At 49.4% G+C, this 12,398-nt stretch overlaps 1 protein-coding gene across 1 annotated transcript in view; it reads left to right on the top strand.

The window, feature by feature from the left end:
- The window catches only part of LOC105700657, a 78,956-nt gene that overhangs the window by 63,811 nt on the left and 2,747 nt on the right, over positions 1–12,398 (top strand). The window lies entirely within an intron of this gene.

The raw sequence follows: 12,398 nt of genomic DNA, 5'->3' as shown, positions 1-12,398 counted from the left end.
GCGACCACACACGTCGCGATCTCGATACTCCTCTCGGCGCCCCTCCTCGTCTGGATGCTGGACGCCAAAGCAGCATCCATGGCTTTGTCGCTCCTCCATCGCTGCTTGGACTTGGACTTTTGCGGGCAGGATTTTGTTGAGCTTTCCAGGGGGCACCATCTAGCCGTAGCGCGGCTTAATGATCGAGTATATCGGCCGGAGAACGGCCCGGAGAAAGATGCCGATCGGGATACTTTAATGAACCCGAGGTCGCGTGAACCTCGTTTTGTCCGCCTACAAAAACTCAATCAAGCGCCGGGCCGACGTCGATTAAAATTTAATCGAGGAGAAACCTAAGGCGCCGACAGACCCCGCTACTTTCCTCCGAAATTCCGGGCCCGAGGGAGAAATAATCGATTAAGGCCCCCATTTCTCGCGGGAAGTGGAGGCGGCGGCCATCTTGGAACGACTCCTCGTTTCGCTAGGAGTTACTCCAAAATTTCCTGTTCAATGCCAAGTTGAGATCTAGTTAGGATTTAATTCGGCATATAAAATTCCTCCACCTAGACTTTCTTCGTCACATCGGCAACACCTAGCTAAGACCTACTTAAAATTGAAATATGCATCAACATCGCGTCCAAGTCTCCCATTATAGGGCCCAGTTAGGATGCCCTGGGTAGGCCAGGTGAAAAGCGTCTAATCTAATCTAATACATACTCTACATTTCTATGTTGGAACCCAAGGCCCTAGCCCTCTCCCTTGCAGATTTTCTGCATGGGTCCTATATATAGTAGTGGTGTAGTAGATATATAGTAAAACCCGACCTTAAAGAAAGAACAAGCGTTATTTAGACGAGTGGATCCCAGCAGGAACCCTCTCTGGGATCCGTCCAACACCGTCCTGGCGGTTTATGGGGTACTCGCCTAAGCCGTAGACCTTAAACCGCGGAATGTAGAAGAGTTCGCGGTTTCTCGAGGGCCTCGCCTCTTCCGAGTTGAGAAAGAGAGGAAAGGGAGAGTCTGGGAGCGAGAGAGAACTTCCCCAGGCGAAATAGCTCTTCTCTGATCCAAGGTGCCCGAAGAGTACTATCACCATCTCCACGATCAGATTCGTTTCCAAAAACACTAGGGCCAACCACGACAAAAGCGCGTACAAAACATCCATGACAAGTGCATTTCGCTCAATCCACCTACCATTAAGAGGGGAGGTTGAGTTCGAATTGGAGGCCTCGGCATCGCGTGGTCGATTCATCGATTTATCGACCCATCGATTCGTCGATGCCGGTACATAGCGCGAGTGCATCTCGGAGGAGGGGAGAGGGGAGGGAAGAAAATGGTAAGGGAATCACAGAGGGTCGCGGGTTCAGGAATGTATGTATCTCGTTCCCGGGTTGTGACGATAGAGAGTATCGGCCCGGCAACATGGCCGGGGAAAAAAGTCAATCGGGCCCCCATTACCATATGTTATTGGCCGCGGCGCTGCGAGTCGGTCAGTGTTGCCATAACTCTAAATAAATAAACCCCAGGGGCAGATAAATCTGAGGTACGCCGTGGCGCGTGTATAATGCAAATGCAATCATGTCCGCGAAGCGGCTCGGTGCTTAAAACTCGGACAGGGCCTGGCCGCATGCGGCCCGCGTGCGGCCCACGCGCCACCGGGCTCCGGAGGCGATCGGCGATCGGTATCGACCTATCCACGATTTATGGCTAATTATCGGCCGGACCACTTCCTAGGGCTCGACGATATCGCAGATTTCCCCCGATCTCGTATACCTGCCCGACATATATCCTTAGCTGTCCTGGGACCTGGACCGCGGAGCCTGGAGACAAGTCCAGGACCGACCAGGGTGCGGATCCGGATACCTTGGGCAGACTCCTACAGGAAAGGCCAGGAGAGAAATCGGCTATACTCCCGCCGTTGGCTGCCGAAACCTGGCGCGAACTTCCCTCTTGATCGCGCCAGGTGACTGAGCATTAACCGGGACTTTAGACAAGTCATCCTGAGCGCGGGAACGACAGAATGTCGACGGAATGCAGACAGCTGGAGCTGCTGCTTGAGTCGGCCTGACGAGAGGCGAGAGAGGACCTCGTGCTTGAATTATAGCCGCGGTCGAGCGGCAATGATTACAATTATCGAAGGACATTGACTCCGAGCGGTCCCTTGGGAGTCCAGCACCCAGACCCGAGGGCACGTTTAGATGAGGTTGCCTCCTGGAGCCGTCCAGAGCCCGCGAGAGAGGGAAGAATGAGATCAGGATGATTCCGAGGGATACGCTTCATCGAATCCTCGCAGGATCCGCCAATCCCGTGCCGACACTGCTAATGAGGTAGCTGGCCCTTCGGGGACCGAATCGGCCATTTTGCGGCTCATAAAACCCGCAAGCCGTGTCGCGGGCCGCTCGTTAATGCCCCACGTCACCGGACTAAGAACTCACTGCAGGGACCGGTAACTCTTCCGAGAGGAAATTCAAGAAACAGAACGACATGGATGACCACTTGTGAACCCCTGGACTGATCGATTCACTCTGTAGGAAATCTGCAAAGGCACTAGGCTAGGACTTGTAGGCTGCTTTGAACATCTTATGTCAACTTATGATAGGAACAATTGGACGGAATCACGTTAATAAGTATTTCAATTTTAAGTAGGCCCTAGCTAGGCGGTAAAGAGAAAACCAAGATAAACCTGTCTTGGGTACATGAGCTAACCCTAGCTAGGGCTAGGGCCCCTATCGAGGAAATCCTAGCTAGGGCCTAGATACTGGCAAGAATGTTCCGCGGGTTTTCGAACTTGTTGAACCATCTATTTACAAAAGATCTAAAGAATGTTGAGGAAATTGAAGTCTTCAGCTTCTGGAAATGATGATGTACCGAGGAACAGCCTTCAACGTGTAGTAAGGACGTCTCGCAGCCTCGGCATTCACATCGTACAGACGTGTGAGCATTGTTCCGAGAGGCAAGGAAGCTGAAAGCCGGAGGAAAAACGGAGTTTAGAGGAGAATGGTGTAGCTACTTGCGTAGCTACAAGCAGCGGGTATGCTGCGTGGCGTTCCTTGGAACACGAGGGCACGGAGATCGTCGGTGCTCGTGACGTAATACCGCTCCCACATACGCTAGCGTGTATGTAAGGCACGTAAAGGTACGCAAACGTACGTCCCCAGCAGCGGGACCAGCTACGGAATAGATATGTAAAGGCGCCTTTCCAATCCGGCCTATTCGCCCGACATGGCAACTCGATCGAGTGAGATATAAACTGTCCAATCGGTATCGCGGTTCACGGTAGATCGGGAAGCCAGCTTCCGTGACGACGTCATGCTCTCCAGGCTCGAAATTATGCGTAGGAGCTTGCGTAAGCTCGCCAAAGACAGTGCCGGCACCGAGAAATGGACTAAGGTCGAATTTCAGTGCCGGCTGATAGAGATCGGCAAAATGAGAGAGTTCAGCAAAAGCAGTTGTTCCTACATCCTGATCAGGGTACCATTCAACATGGCGGGTGGTCGAGGGTTGTGGAGTGATGCTTTCCAACCAGGGGAGCCAATCTTCCTACTAAACGTTTCAACGTGGTGGATGGCAGAAGTGTTCTGGATGACTTCCAGCCAGGAGGGGCCAATCTTCCTAGTCTTCGCTTTCGGTCGGTGACTCCTAAAGGACCATCTTCAAATGGTCCAGATCATCTCTCCGAAGATCAGCTCGCACCGTTTATGGGCGATCCGGGATAGGAAACTGGGCCGGAGTTGTCTCGCATCGGCGAATCGACACGGTCCATCGGCAGCTTCGCTCGCTCTCTCCTTCGGAGATCGCGATCGCGCTGGACATTTTCCTAAGCCTCCAGAAAGGCCTCTTTGGATCCGCCCGTCCGTTTTGTTCCCTTTCCAATCTCCCGCGTTTCGAGAGCTCGTGCACGGATTTCCTAGGTTTCAGTAACAGTCGTTCCGCTCGTTTTTGACTTCGGTCCCTTGTCCACTTTCCTCCAGCATCCCAGGCATTGCCAAAGCCGCCAACGAAAGCCGTTCCACATCTTCCACCGCCAACCAGTGTCCAACTTCCTCATCTCTGGAAATAATCTCCGGAAATCCTTGAATTATCCGCAGCATCATCCTCGAGTGGGAGATCGTTGTCTTGCCCTGTCGTCCCCCAGAGTCTCGATCAGCGCCTAACGATGGGCATCATATCCCTGCACGCAATAACCACATACGAGGCCTAACGTACGCGAGTCGTGACATTTCCATTGACCTGGGCACCCAACCACCCACGGTACTAAATGTCAATCCTAGGAAAAAGGACACGATCGATTCTCCTCTCTCGCGTATCCTTTCCACCTTTCCCATCGGATCCGTACCCACGCCTATTTGCTGATCAGTCGGCTCCCAAGGTGGAAAACTGACTAGGAAATCCCAAATAGCATCCAAATCCTACCTAGGACCTGATCACGAACCCAACACAACTGATAAACGCCAAAGCTAAGACCTACCTAGGAATCAACTCGTCATCTACAACAGAGTTCCTGATCAACACCAAGCTATAACCTAGCTAGCCTTTAATCTGGCATTCAAGACATCCTAATCCAAGCCCTCCCCATTAATGTCTACCTAGGACACTTAAAATGGAATTATTCATCAACATAATTCCCCTTGATTCTTTTTATATGGAGTCTACCTAGGGTGTAGAAGCCTGACGTTCCAATATTAGCCCTACATCGGCATTCTATCTAGATCCTTGCATTCTCTACACGAGTCGGCGTTCCTCTTCTTCCTGGCCGGGGGAGTTTGCAGAAATTCGGCCCTGGTACCAAACACCTGTGCCTGGGGTCGGGGGGACAGGTTTCTGGGAGGAACCCATCGAGCGCCGAGTCCGACCTCATCCATTATTGTTCCCTGGAAGAATGGACTCGGAGGTTCCTCCGGTGGCGAACAGCGTGTAACACGTGGCAGTATCTTGTATCGGAGCGGCGCTCTCCCGCTGGTAGCTCGGTGTTCTCCTCTATGCGATGCAATGCCATCGAGCAGCGGCGGCGGTCTCCCGGCATGCCTACAAGAGTAGATTTCCTGCCGATAACTCCACCGTGGAGGTCTAGCGACCACGGCCCGTGGGCACAAAATCTCCTCCTCCCGCTCCTCTATAGGGCCCCTGCCAAGGTATCCCCCAGCTTCCTACCAAACCCGTACCCGGGTTCAATCGAGGCCAGCGCAAGGTTGCTCTCCTCGAGGCCGCCGACCTCGATGCGTCCCAGACTCCAAGTGGGAAATCACTTTCCGCCTGAACGGAGCTTCCTGGGCGAAAAGGTTGCATGAGAAAGTTGCTGGTGGGACCACAAGGTGCTATTGTGTGGTACCCATGGATGTAGGATGTGGTGATTCCACCAATACACTGGACGACTGGCTAGGAGTCTGTCAAAAACGAAGACTCATGGGTGATGTCCATGTAAAATCGCTTGTAGGACCACGAGGTGCTGTGTGGTGCCTGTGGATATAGGATACGGTGGAATATGCTGAACGACTTAGCAACGGCTAGGAGACTGTCAAAAACGAAGATTCTTGGGTGATGTCCATGTAAAATCGCTTGTAGGACCACAAGGTGCTATTGTGTGGTACCCCTGGATATAGGATACGGTGGAATATGGTGGACGACTTAGCAACGGCTAGGAGACTGTCAAAGATGAAGATGTTCTATGTGAAGTCTCTCGTAGGCCCATGAGATACCACGTATGTAGGATAAATGGTCTCGCAGAGCTAATCACTCCTTTCATGTTCTTGTGGGGGCAGCGAGGTTATAAGAGAACAAATCCCTTCTACTCTCTCTGTCGTGCTGCTAAATAGGTTGTCGCCACATCAAATACCGAAAAAGAGAGCCTCATTCCTATTCCTTTCATTTTCACTATCTTCATAGTCGAATCGGGGTGTGGAGTCCATATATCCTATGTCAATTGTCATGGTACCATACTTATTGGTCACATATCCACTTAAAGATCATGGTACCATACTTATTGGCCATATATCCACTTTATGGTCATGCTTATTGATCACAGCCAAACGGTAACGTTTGCTCCTGACGTCTTTCGGTATCTTGTGGGATTCGAATGGGATTTATCCAAGTTGTCTGGGCTCGGTAGACCGAAGGTTGATTATAAAGTCCCCATGTATAAAGTTCATGGTCATGGTAAACTGACGGACATGAACGCCTTCCCATCATACACTGGCCTCAAGTCTTCATGTCCGCCTTTGTGTCCATTTTTTGGTCACAGCTAAACGGCAACGTTTCCTTCTGACGTCTTTCGGTATCTCATGGGATTTGGATGAGATTTATCCAAGATATCTCGGCTCGGTAGATCGAAGGTTGACCGTAAAGTCCCCGGATAAGGGACCCGGCTCCGTCGAGTTCGGTACCCCAGATATCGGAGGCGCTCTCCTCGGCTGATCTCTCGTCCACCCTGTCCTCACCCGACCTCGTCCTCGTCCTCGCGGCTGTCAGGCCGCGGTTCGAGCCGAACCGGGTCCAGGCTTGAGATTTTCATCTCGGGGCCTTGGCGCACGGCACGTAACGACTCGTTGAGTAAAACATAAAAGTTTAACGAGCGGCGCTGTAAAGCTAATTGAAGAGGGGAGTTGCGCCGATCGGGTATCCCTGTAAAAATCCCGACGAGACCTCACGTCCTCCACGGCGCGCCGACGGGCTTTAAGACGTCCTTTCACGCTGCACTCGTTTCAAGAGTCAATCACTTTTATCGTGTGATCGACAAGGGGCCCTCCACTACCGCCGATGCAAATGATCTTTGCAGGCTCTCCCTATCTTTCCCCCGCCACTATCAGACATGTCCCCTCTCTTCCCCGTTTTACCTCGTCCCTCATTAATTTCCCTCCACTCCTCGCCCTTCCTCCCCCTCTATCCGGTCTTTCCCTCGCTTTCTCTCTTTCTCTTCGATTTAAATCCCCGCTTTCGGGCCTACCTTGATCCGTCAGGATGGATCGGGGTGCATCGAGACCTATCATGGGACCGCGATACTCTAGATCGGGCAGAGCGTCGTTTAGAATGGCATTTTAAACGGCACCGTTAAACCTACGGTTAAGATCCATCATTAACATCCAACATGACGCAAATATCGCCGAGCCCGTGATTTGCATGCGTGTCGAGCCAAATCGATTTATCGACGTCGGTTTATCGCGCTCACAGACCACAAGGTACAATGGCGGACATGAATGCCTCACCTGTAAATACGGCATCGCCTGTGCAGGATGGGAGGGCATTGATGTCTCCCGGTGTACAAATCCCGACGAAGTTCCACCAGTTGACTTTTTGTCTCTTGACTTGATATCGGATTCTCTTGTTGGTTCATTTTGGGCGGGTAAAGATACACTGTTAAAAAAGATATTATAATTTTACAACACTTTTGTTGGATGCTTTATTCAGATATGGTATACTAATTTTATAAGATATTTTCAAATAAAATGTATAACATATATTATAAATTTAGTACATATGTGTAATAAATTTATAACATATTATTATAAATGTATAGTAATTCCCTGTTAAGACGTGAAATTTATAATTGTACTGCAACCTTATGTACTAAAAGTGTACGAATCTTATGAATTTTTTTAACAGTGTATACCGTAAGAATATCTTGTGTAACAGTGGGCGCAAGTACGAAGATGCTGATCAGGCTGCGGAAAATCTAATATGGCGTCCTGTTTCGGATATTGGATTGACCAGTTTTTATTTATGCTCTTACGAGGTCCCTTAACCGAGGATGAAGGCCTTAACAGGCGGTTAGGAGCTGATTGGAATCGTTTGACGGTTTTTCTTTTCGAGCCCCTTGTGCAATACCTCCGTTTTTTCGTTCACCTAGTCGTCAGTTAGTGTACTTTCTCCGCCGTCCTTTTTCTTCCTCCCGGGCTAATTTCTCCCGCAAGCGGCCAAGCTCGAGCAGAGACATAAAAGCGCAAGATGGCGGCGCGCACCTCCACCGAGAAACCTGTTAGTTATGCTAATACTGACTTATAAACCCTTCATTAACGTTGATGAGCAATTAATACGCCTGCCTGCCCCTCGGATGGGAGTGCTAATGCACTCCGAATGTCTCTCAATTACACGGCGACATCGCTGCGTTCGGAAGCCACGACACACTCTGCCAGGGAAGAGCAATTTCCTTCGCTCCCGCCCTGAAGAGCACCCTGAAAAGGAAACACCTAGGGCTCCGACTCTAGGATAGAGTCCTTCGTCTTCATCACGGGGGCAGGCAGTAAAAAATAAGGGAAAATCGACGTCCAGGTTCTTCTTGTGGAGGCCCTGCTAGAGCTTTCTTGATCACCGCGAGCAACAGGTGGGTTTGCACATTTTTGCCGCGGCAACAAAACTGGCGCGCCCTAGTCCTATTAAAGAATTATGGGGACACCTGGTGGAACGGGACTGATATCCCTCGTGGCGGCAATAAATTGAGATCAAAGGAGCCCGAGGAGGAAAGAAAGTGGTGCAGTGGAGATAAACTGGAGCACCTGGTACCAGGAAGCTGGGAGGGGACTTGCAGTCGCGACACTGCACTCCTACATAAGGCTTGGGAAGAGGGAGAGAGACTTACTTATTGACTCGGACAGGTGAGGTCAGGAAAGAAAGATATTCTTGGTTCGTGTCTTGAGCTTTCTTTGACTCGTGTAACTAGGTAAATGAGTTAAATAAATTAAAAGTGAGGGGATGGACCTTGCAGTCGCGGCCCTGCACTCCTACATAAGGCTTGGGATGAGGTAGAAAGACTTACTTATTGACTCAGACAGGTGAAAGGTTTCTATTAACCTTGTCGTAATCTATGTAAACTATCAGGTTGAGGAATAAAATCCCGCCGTTTTAATTACGTTACGTTATGTTAAAAACGGTGGAGACTTATTCCTTAACCTAATAGAACACATCTCCATGTAGGAATATTAATCGATACCCATTGGTAACCTGTAATTCAAGCGGTTAAATATTGTATAAAAACATATTGTCAAAGAGTACTCCATCCTAAAATGCAAATGCTATACATATCCCCAACAATCCCATGTCCTCCCACTACCCTGTATTCAATATCCACTGGAAGCATTCAATTACTAATAATTAGAAATATCATACCAATAGATAACACTGGGTCGATGCCTCGAGCTATTCCCAATATTCGTTATTAATACATATTTCGCTGGGCCTTATTAACCCTGTTACCCCTTTCACCCCTCAATGAACGACAGTCGCTCCTTCCATTCTTCATACCCCGAGCTTGTTTATAACCTGCGCAGCAATAAAAGGGCCCCCGCGCATAGGTATTCCGGGGCCCCCGAATGAGGCCGAAGAGGGCCGATGAAACCCGAGGGGACCCGCGGCGAAAACGAAGCTCGTCGGCGAGGCGGGGGTTAAAAGGGGCCCGATAGATCGGATCGGAGCCGGCAATTGGAACGCATAGCGCGCCGCGGGGCGACGGCGCATGCGCGGCGAGGGCCGGGGCCCGGGGGGCAGCTCGCGATCTGGTTAGGCCGGTGCTCCCGGCCGGCGGTCGTCGGCGGTCGACGCGACGGTTTCTGCGGGCCCTCTGATTGGCCGACGCGCGCCGGCCGAGCGGAAAGCCGAGGAACGACCTCAACCAGGCGTGGCGGGTCACCGGTCCTCCGGGCACGGAGCACAGTGGCGTATCCACAGAGGATCGCGGCCGCCATCTTGCGGCTACCAGGCCAACTCGGCGTCCTCTTCCGCGTCCGCGAGAGGTCACCCATGGATCTATGAAGAAACGGGTCGAACGTAAAGTGAGATTTTTAAGGTTAAGGTGATGTGAAAGTGGCGTCGAAGAGGTTTTGTTTATAAAACTTTTCTCCCTACTCGGTTTACCGAATGGTTTGAAACTTTACAATCTGAATAAGGAGACTATAAGGAGGATCCTGAAACTCATGAAATTTCAATTCTTTTCAAATTTGTTTATAGGTATTTTAAAAATAGTTTATAGAAAATGAAATTTCGCGAGTTTCAGGACCTAAGTTAGGGTCACCGTATTCACGTTTTAAAGTATGAAATGCGCTCAATGAAAGATATCGTTTTTACTGATTTCCAAGCGGATAGCCCTTGGTTAACCTTCTTCCTTCGGACGTGGAGATGTCTCTGGGTTCCTATTTCCACCGTGGACCCGCCCAGAGCTAATAACGTGTTTGAGGAGCGGATAATTGATGGGGGTCCTGCAAGGGTTTGGCACTGGGAGGAGGAAGTACGGGTTGTCCGTGCAGTGGTCGCCCGCGGTGAGGTTAGCCATGATATATCCTTCCTCGGTGCAGCTGCAGCTGGTGAGACCGCCGATTCATGGGTTCCCTGGTCGGCGCCATTAATCCAACCCCTTGTGACAAATTGGAGCCATCTTCGTTTCCTTTTATTAAACCACCCCCTTTTCGCACCTGGACCCGACCTAACACTACTTACTTCGTTATCAATTATTAAATGAAAACACGGAATCACTTTTGACTCCTCGAAGTGAACCCGTGTATGGTTATTATATATGCACCTCCCATACATATTTCCAACAGTAAACAAGCCATACATGTCTAAAGTATATATGACGTTAACTTAACCCCCTTCATTAATGCATGCGGTCGAATTTCATGACCTTTCTCACTATAAAAAAAGAAGCGTCGTAATTCTTCATCCCTTTGTTGGAAGTTCCATCCAGATTCATGGTTCACTAACTTTACAGGGTACTTTCAATTGAGGTGCACTAATCCGTATACACGATATCACCGTGATATAGTTATAAATTCATTTAGAAACCCATGGTAAGTTTGTAGGAATTTTATGAACAATTTTATTCGTGCAATTGTTATGGCAGACTGATCCAATTTCATTATGATGTACCGTAATGTTCATTTTAAATGATAGGCATTAGGTGGTTAAGGGTTAAACGATAAGAGAGCTCCATCATATGATAGGCAGGTGATGGAATCTCATTTGAATCCAGCTTTTCATAAGGGGCGTATAGTTGGCACCCCCACCTTTACAAAATTCAAATTTCTATACCTTAACATTTTGTGCTCCTTATGTGCTAATTATGTGCTACGTTCGGAAATTTTGTAGAGGCACCTCTTTTTATACATATAGGACGAGCTGCTATCCCGAACGGAAAAGATGGCGGCGGTGCTCTCGTGTCCGGCTCTCATTAGAAGGCCTCCACTGGAGGATTCCTCCGGGCGACACCTCATATCATAATTCATGCTTACGAATCGTTAAAGCGGGTTTAGGTTAAGGCACTCGAGGTGGCCCGTACCTCGGGTTTACGCGGGTTTATGCGGCTTTAATAGCGCCCGCGCTGTCCCCGAGGAACGTCTCTTTCTCGGCGCGACATTGATGAACGCTTTTCGTCGGCTGTGGTGGGGCGCCGCGTCATTGCGAATAAATTACCGGTGATAATCGTTAAGATCCGGCAGCCGCGACTTCTTGTAGTCGCGAGCTCCCTGAAGATGCTCCTGGAAGGCCCTCGATCGCCGGTCCTCTCTCTCCGTACTGAAAACCGAGGTTAAGGTGACGCGAAACACGTCGAGGAACTTGGTCGACGTCGATAAAGAAGATTTTTATAAATACTTACGTTGCCGACGTTTGTTTTTATATCGACAGCTGGGTCGAATTATATTACGTATTGTATTAAATGGCACCCTCCACCTGTCGTTTTCGTACAATAATTATAAAGAAATCGAAGTAAAACTCCAGAAATCCTCTGGATTCATACTTTCTGGGGCCCTAATTGACTGCAGAAGGACCCCCTGCGCCATCTGTGATTTCCAGGTCAATTAAATTTTCACTCCGAGACCTCGTATTCCCATCGTTTTTCCATGGAAGCGCATAAAATACTTTTTTTGCCTTTATCTCGTTCAAATACGAGTTTATCGATTACTAGCGTGTTCTAAATTCTCGTAAAATTGTCCTGACCCTTTCGTTTCTCATATCAGAGCCTTCAATAATTGTACATTGATCGAAATATGAGAGCTCGACGCCATTTTGGTTCTGGTGTGGACTAAGTTAAACAATTTTTCCCAAAAATCCAAAGTTTGAATGTGTCGCGACAATTCTTAGATGACGTCACGAGTCATATGTCAAAGTTTCGGAGAGTTTGGTCCAATACCCTTAAAAAAAGTGTTGTATTAGAATCGACTGATTTGAGGGGGGTTTCACTTCACCTTAATGGCACCCACGGCAGAAAGTTCCGTGCAGATCCCTGTAAATTCTCAGCAGCGCAACTTCTGGGCTCGGTAGTTCATTCATCGGCGTGTTTCATAGAGGCGTCGGAAAAGGAGGTGGGAGGGAACGGAACGAAGGTAGAAATCGGAAACAGACGCTTCGCGAGCCGAGAGAGAGAGAGGCAGATGGGAGGAGAAATCGGAAAACGAGCCTTTGGCGGATGGGAGAGATAGACGGAGAGGGAGATAACGAGGT

This window comes from Orussus abietinus, unplaced genomic scaffold, assembly GCF_000612105.2.
Source record: "Orussus abietinus isolate OABI.00-Male unplaced genomic scaffold, Oabi_2.0 scaffold93, whole genome shotgun sequence".
NCBI lineage: Eukaryota > Metazoa > Arthropoda > Insecta > Hymenoptera > Orussidae > Orussus > Orussus abietinus.
This window is presented reverse-complemented; position numbering and strand designations above follow the sequence as displayed.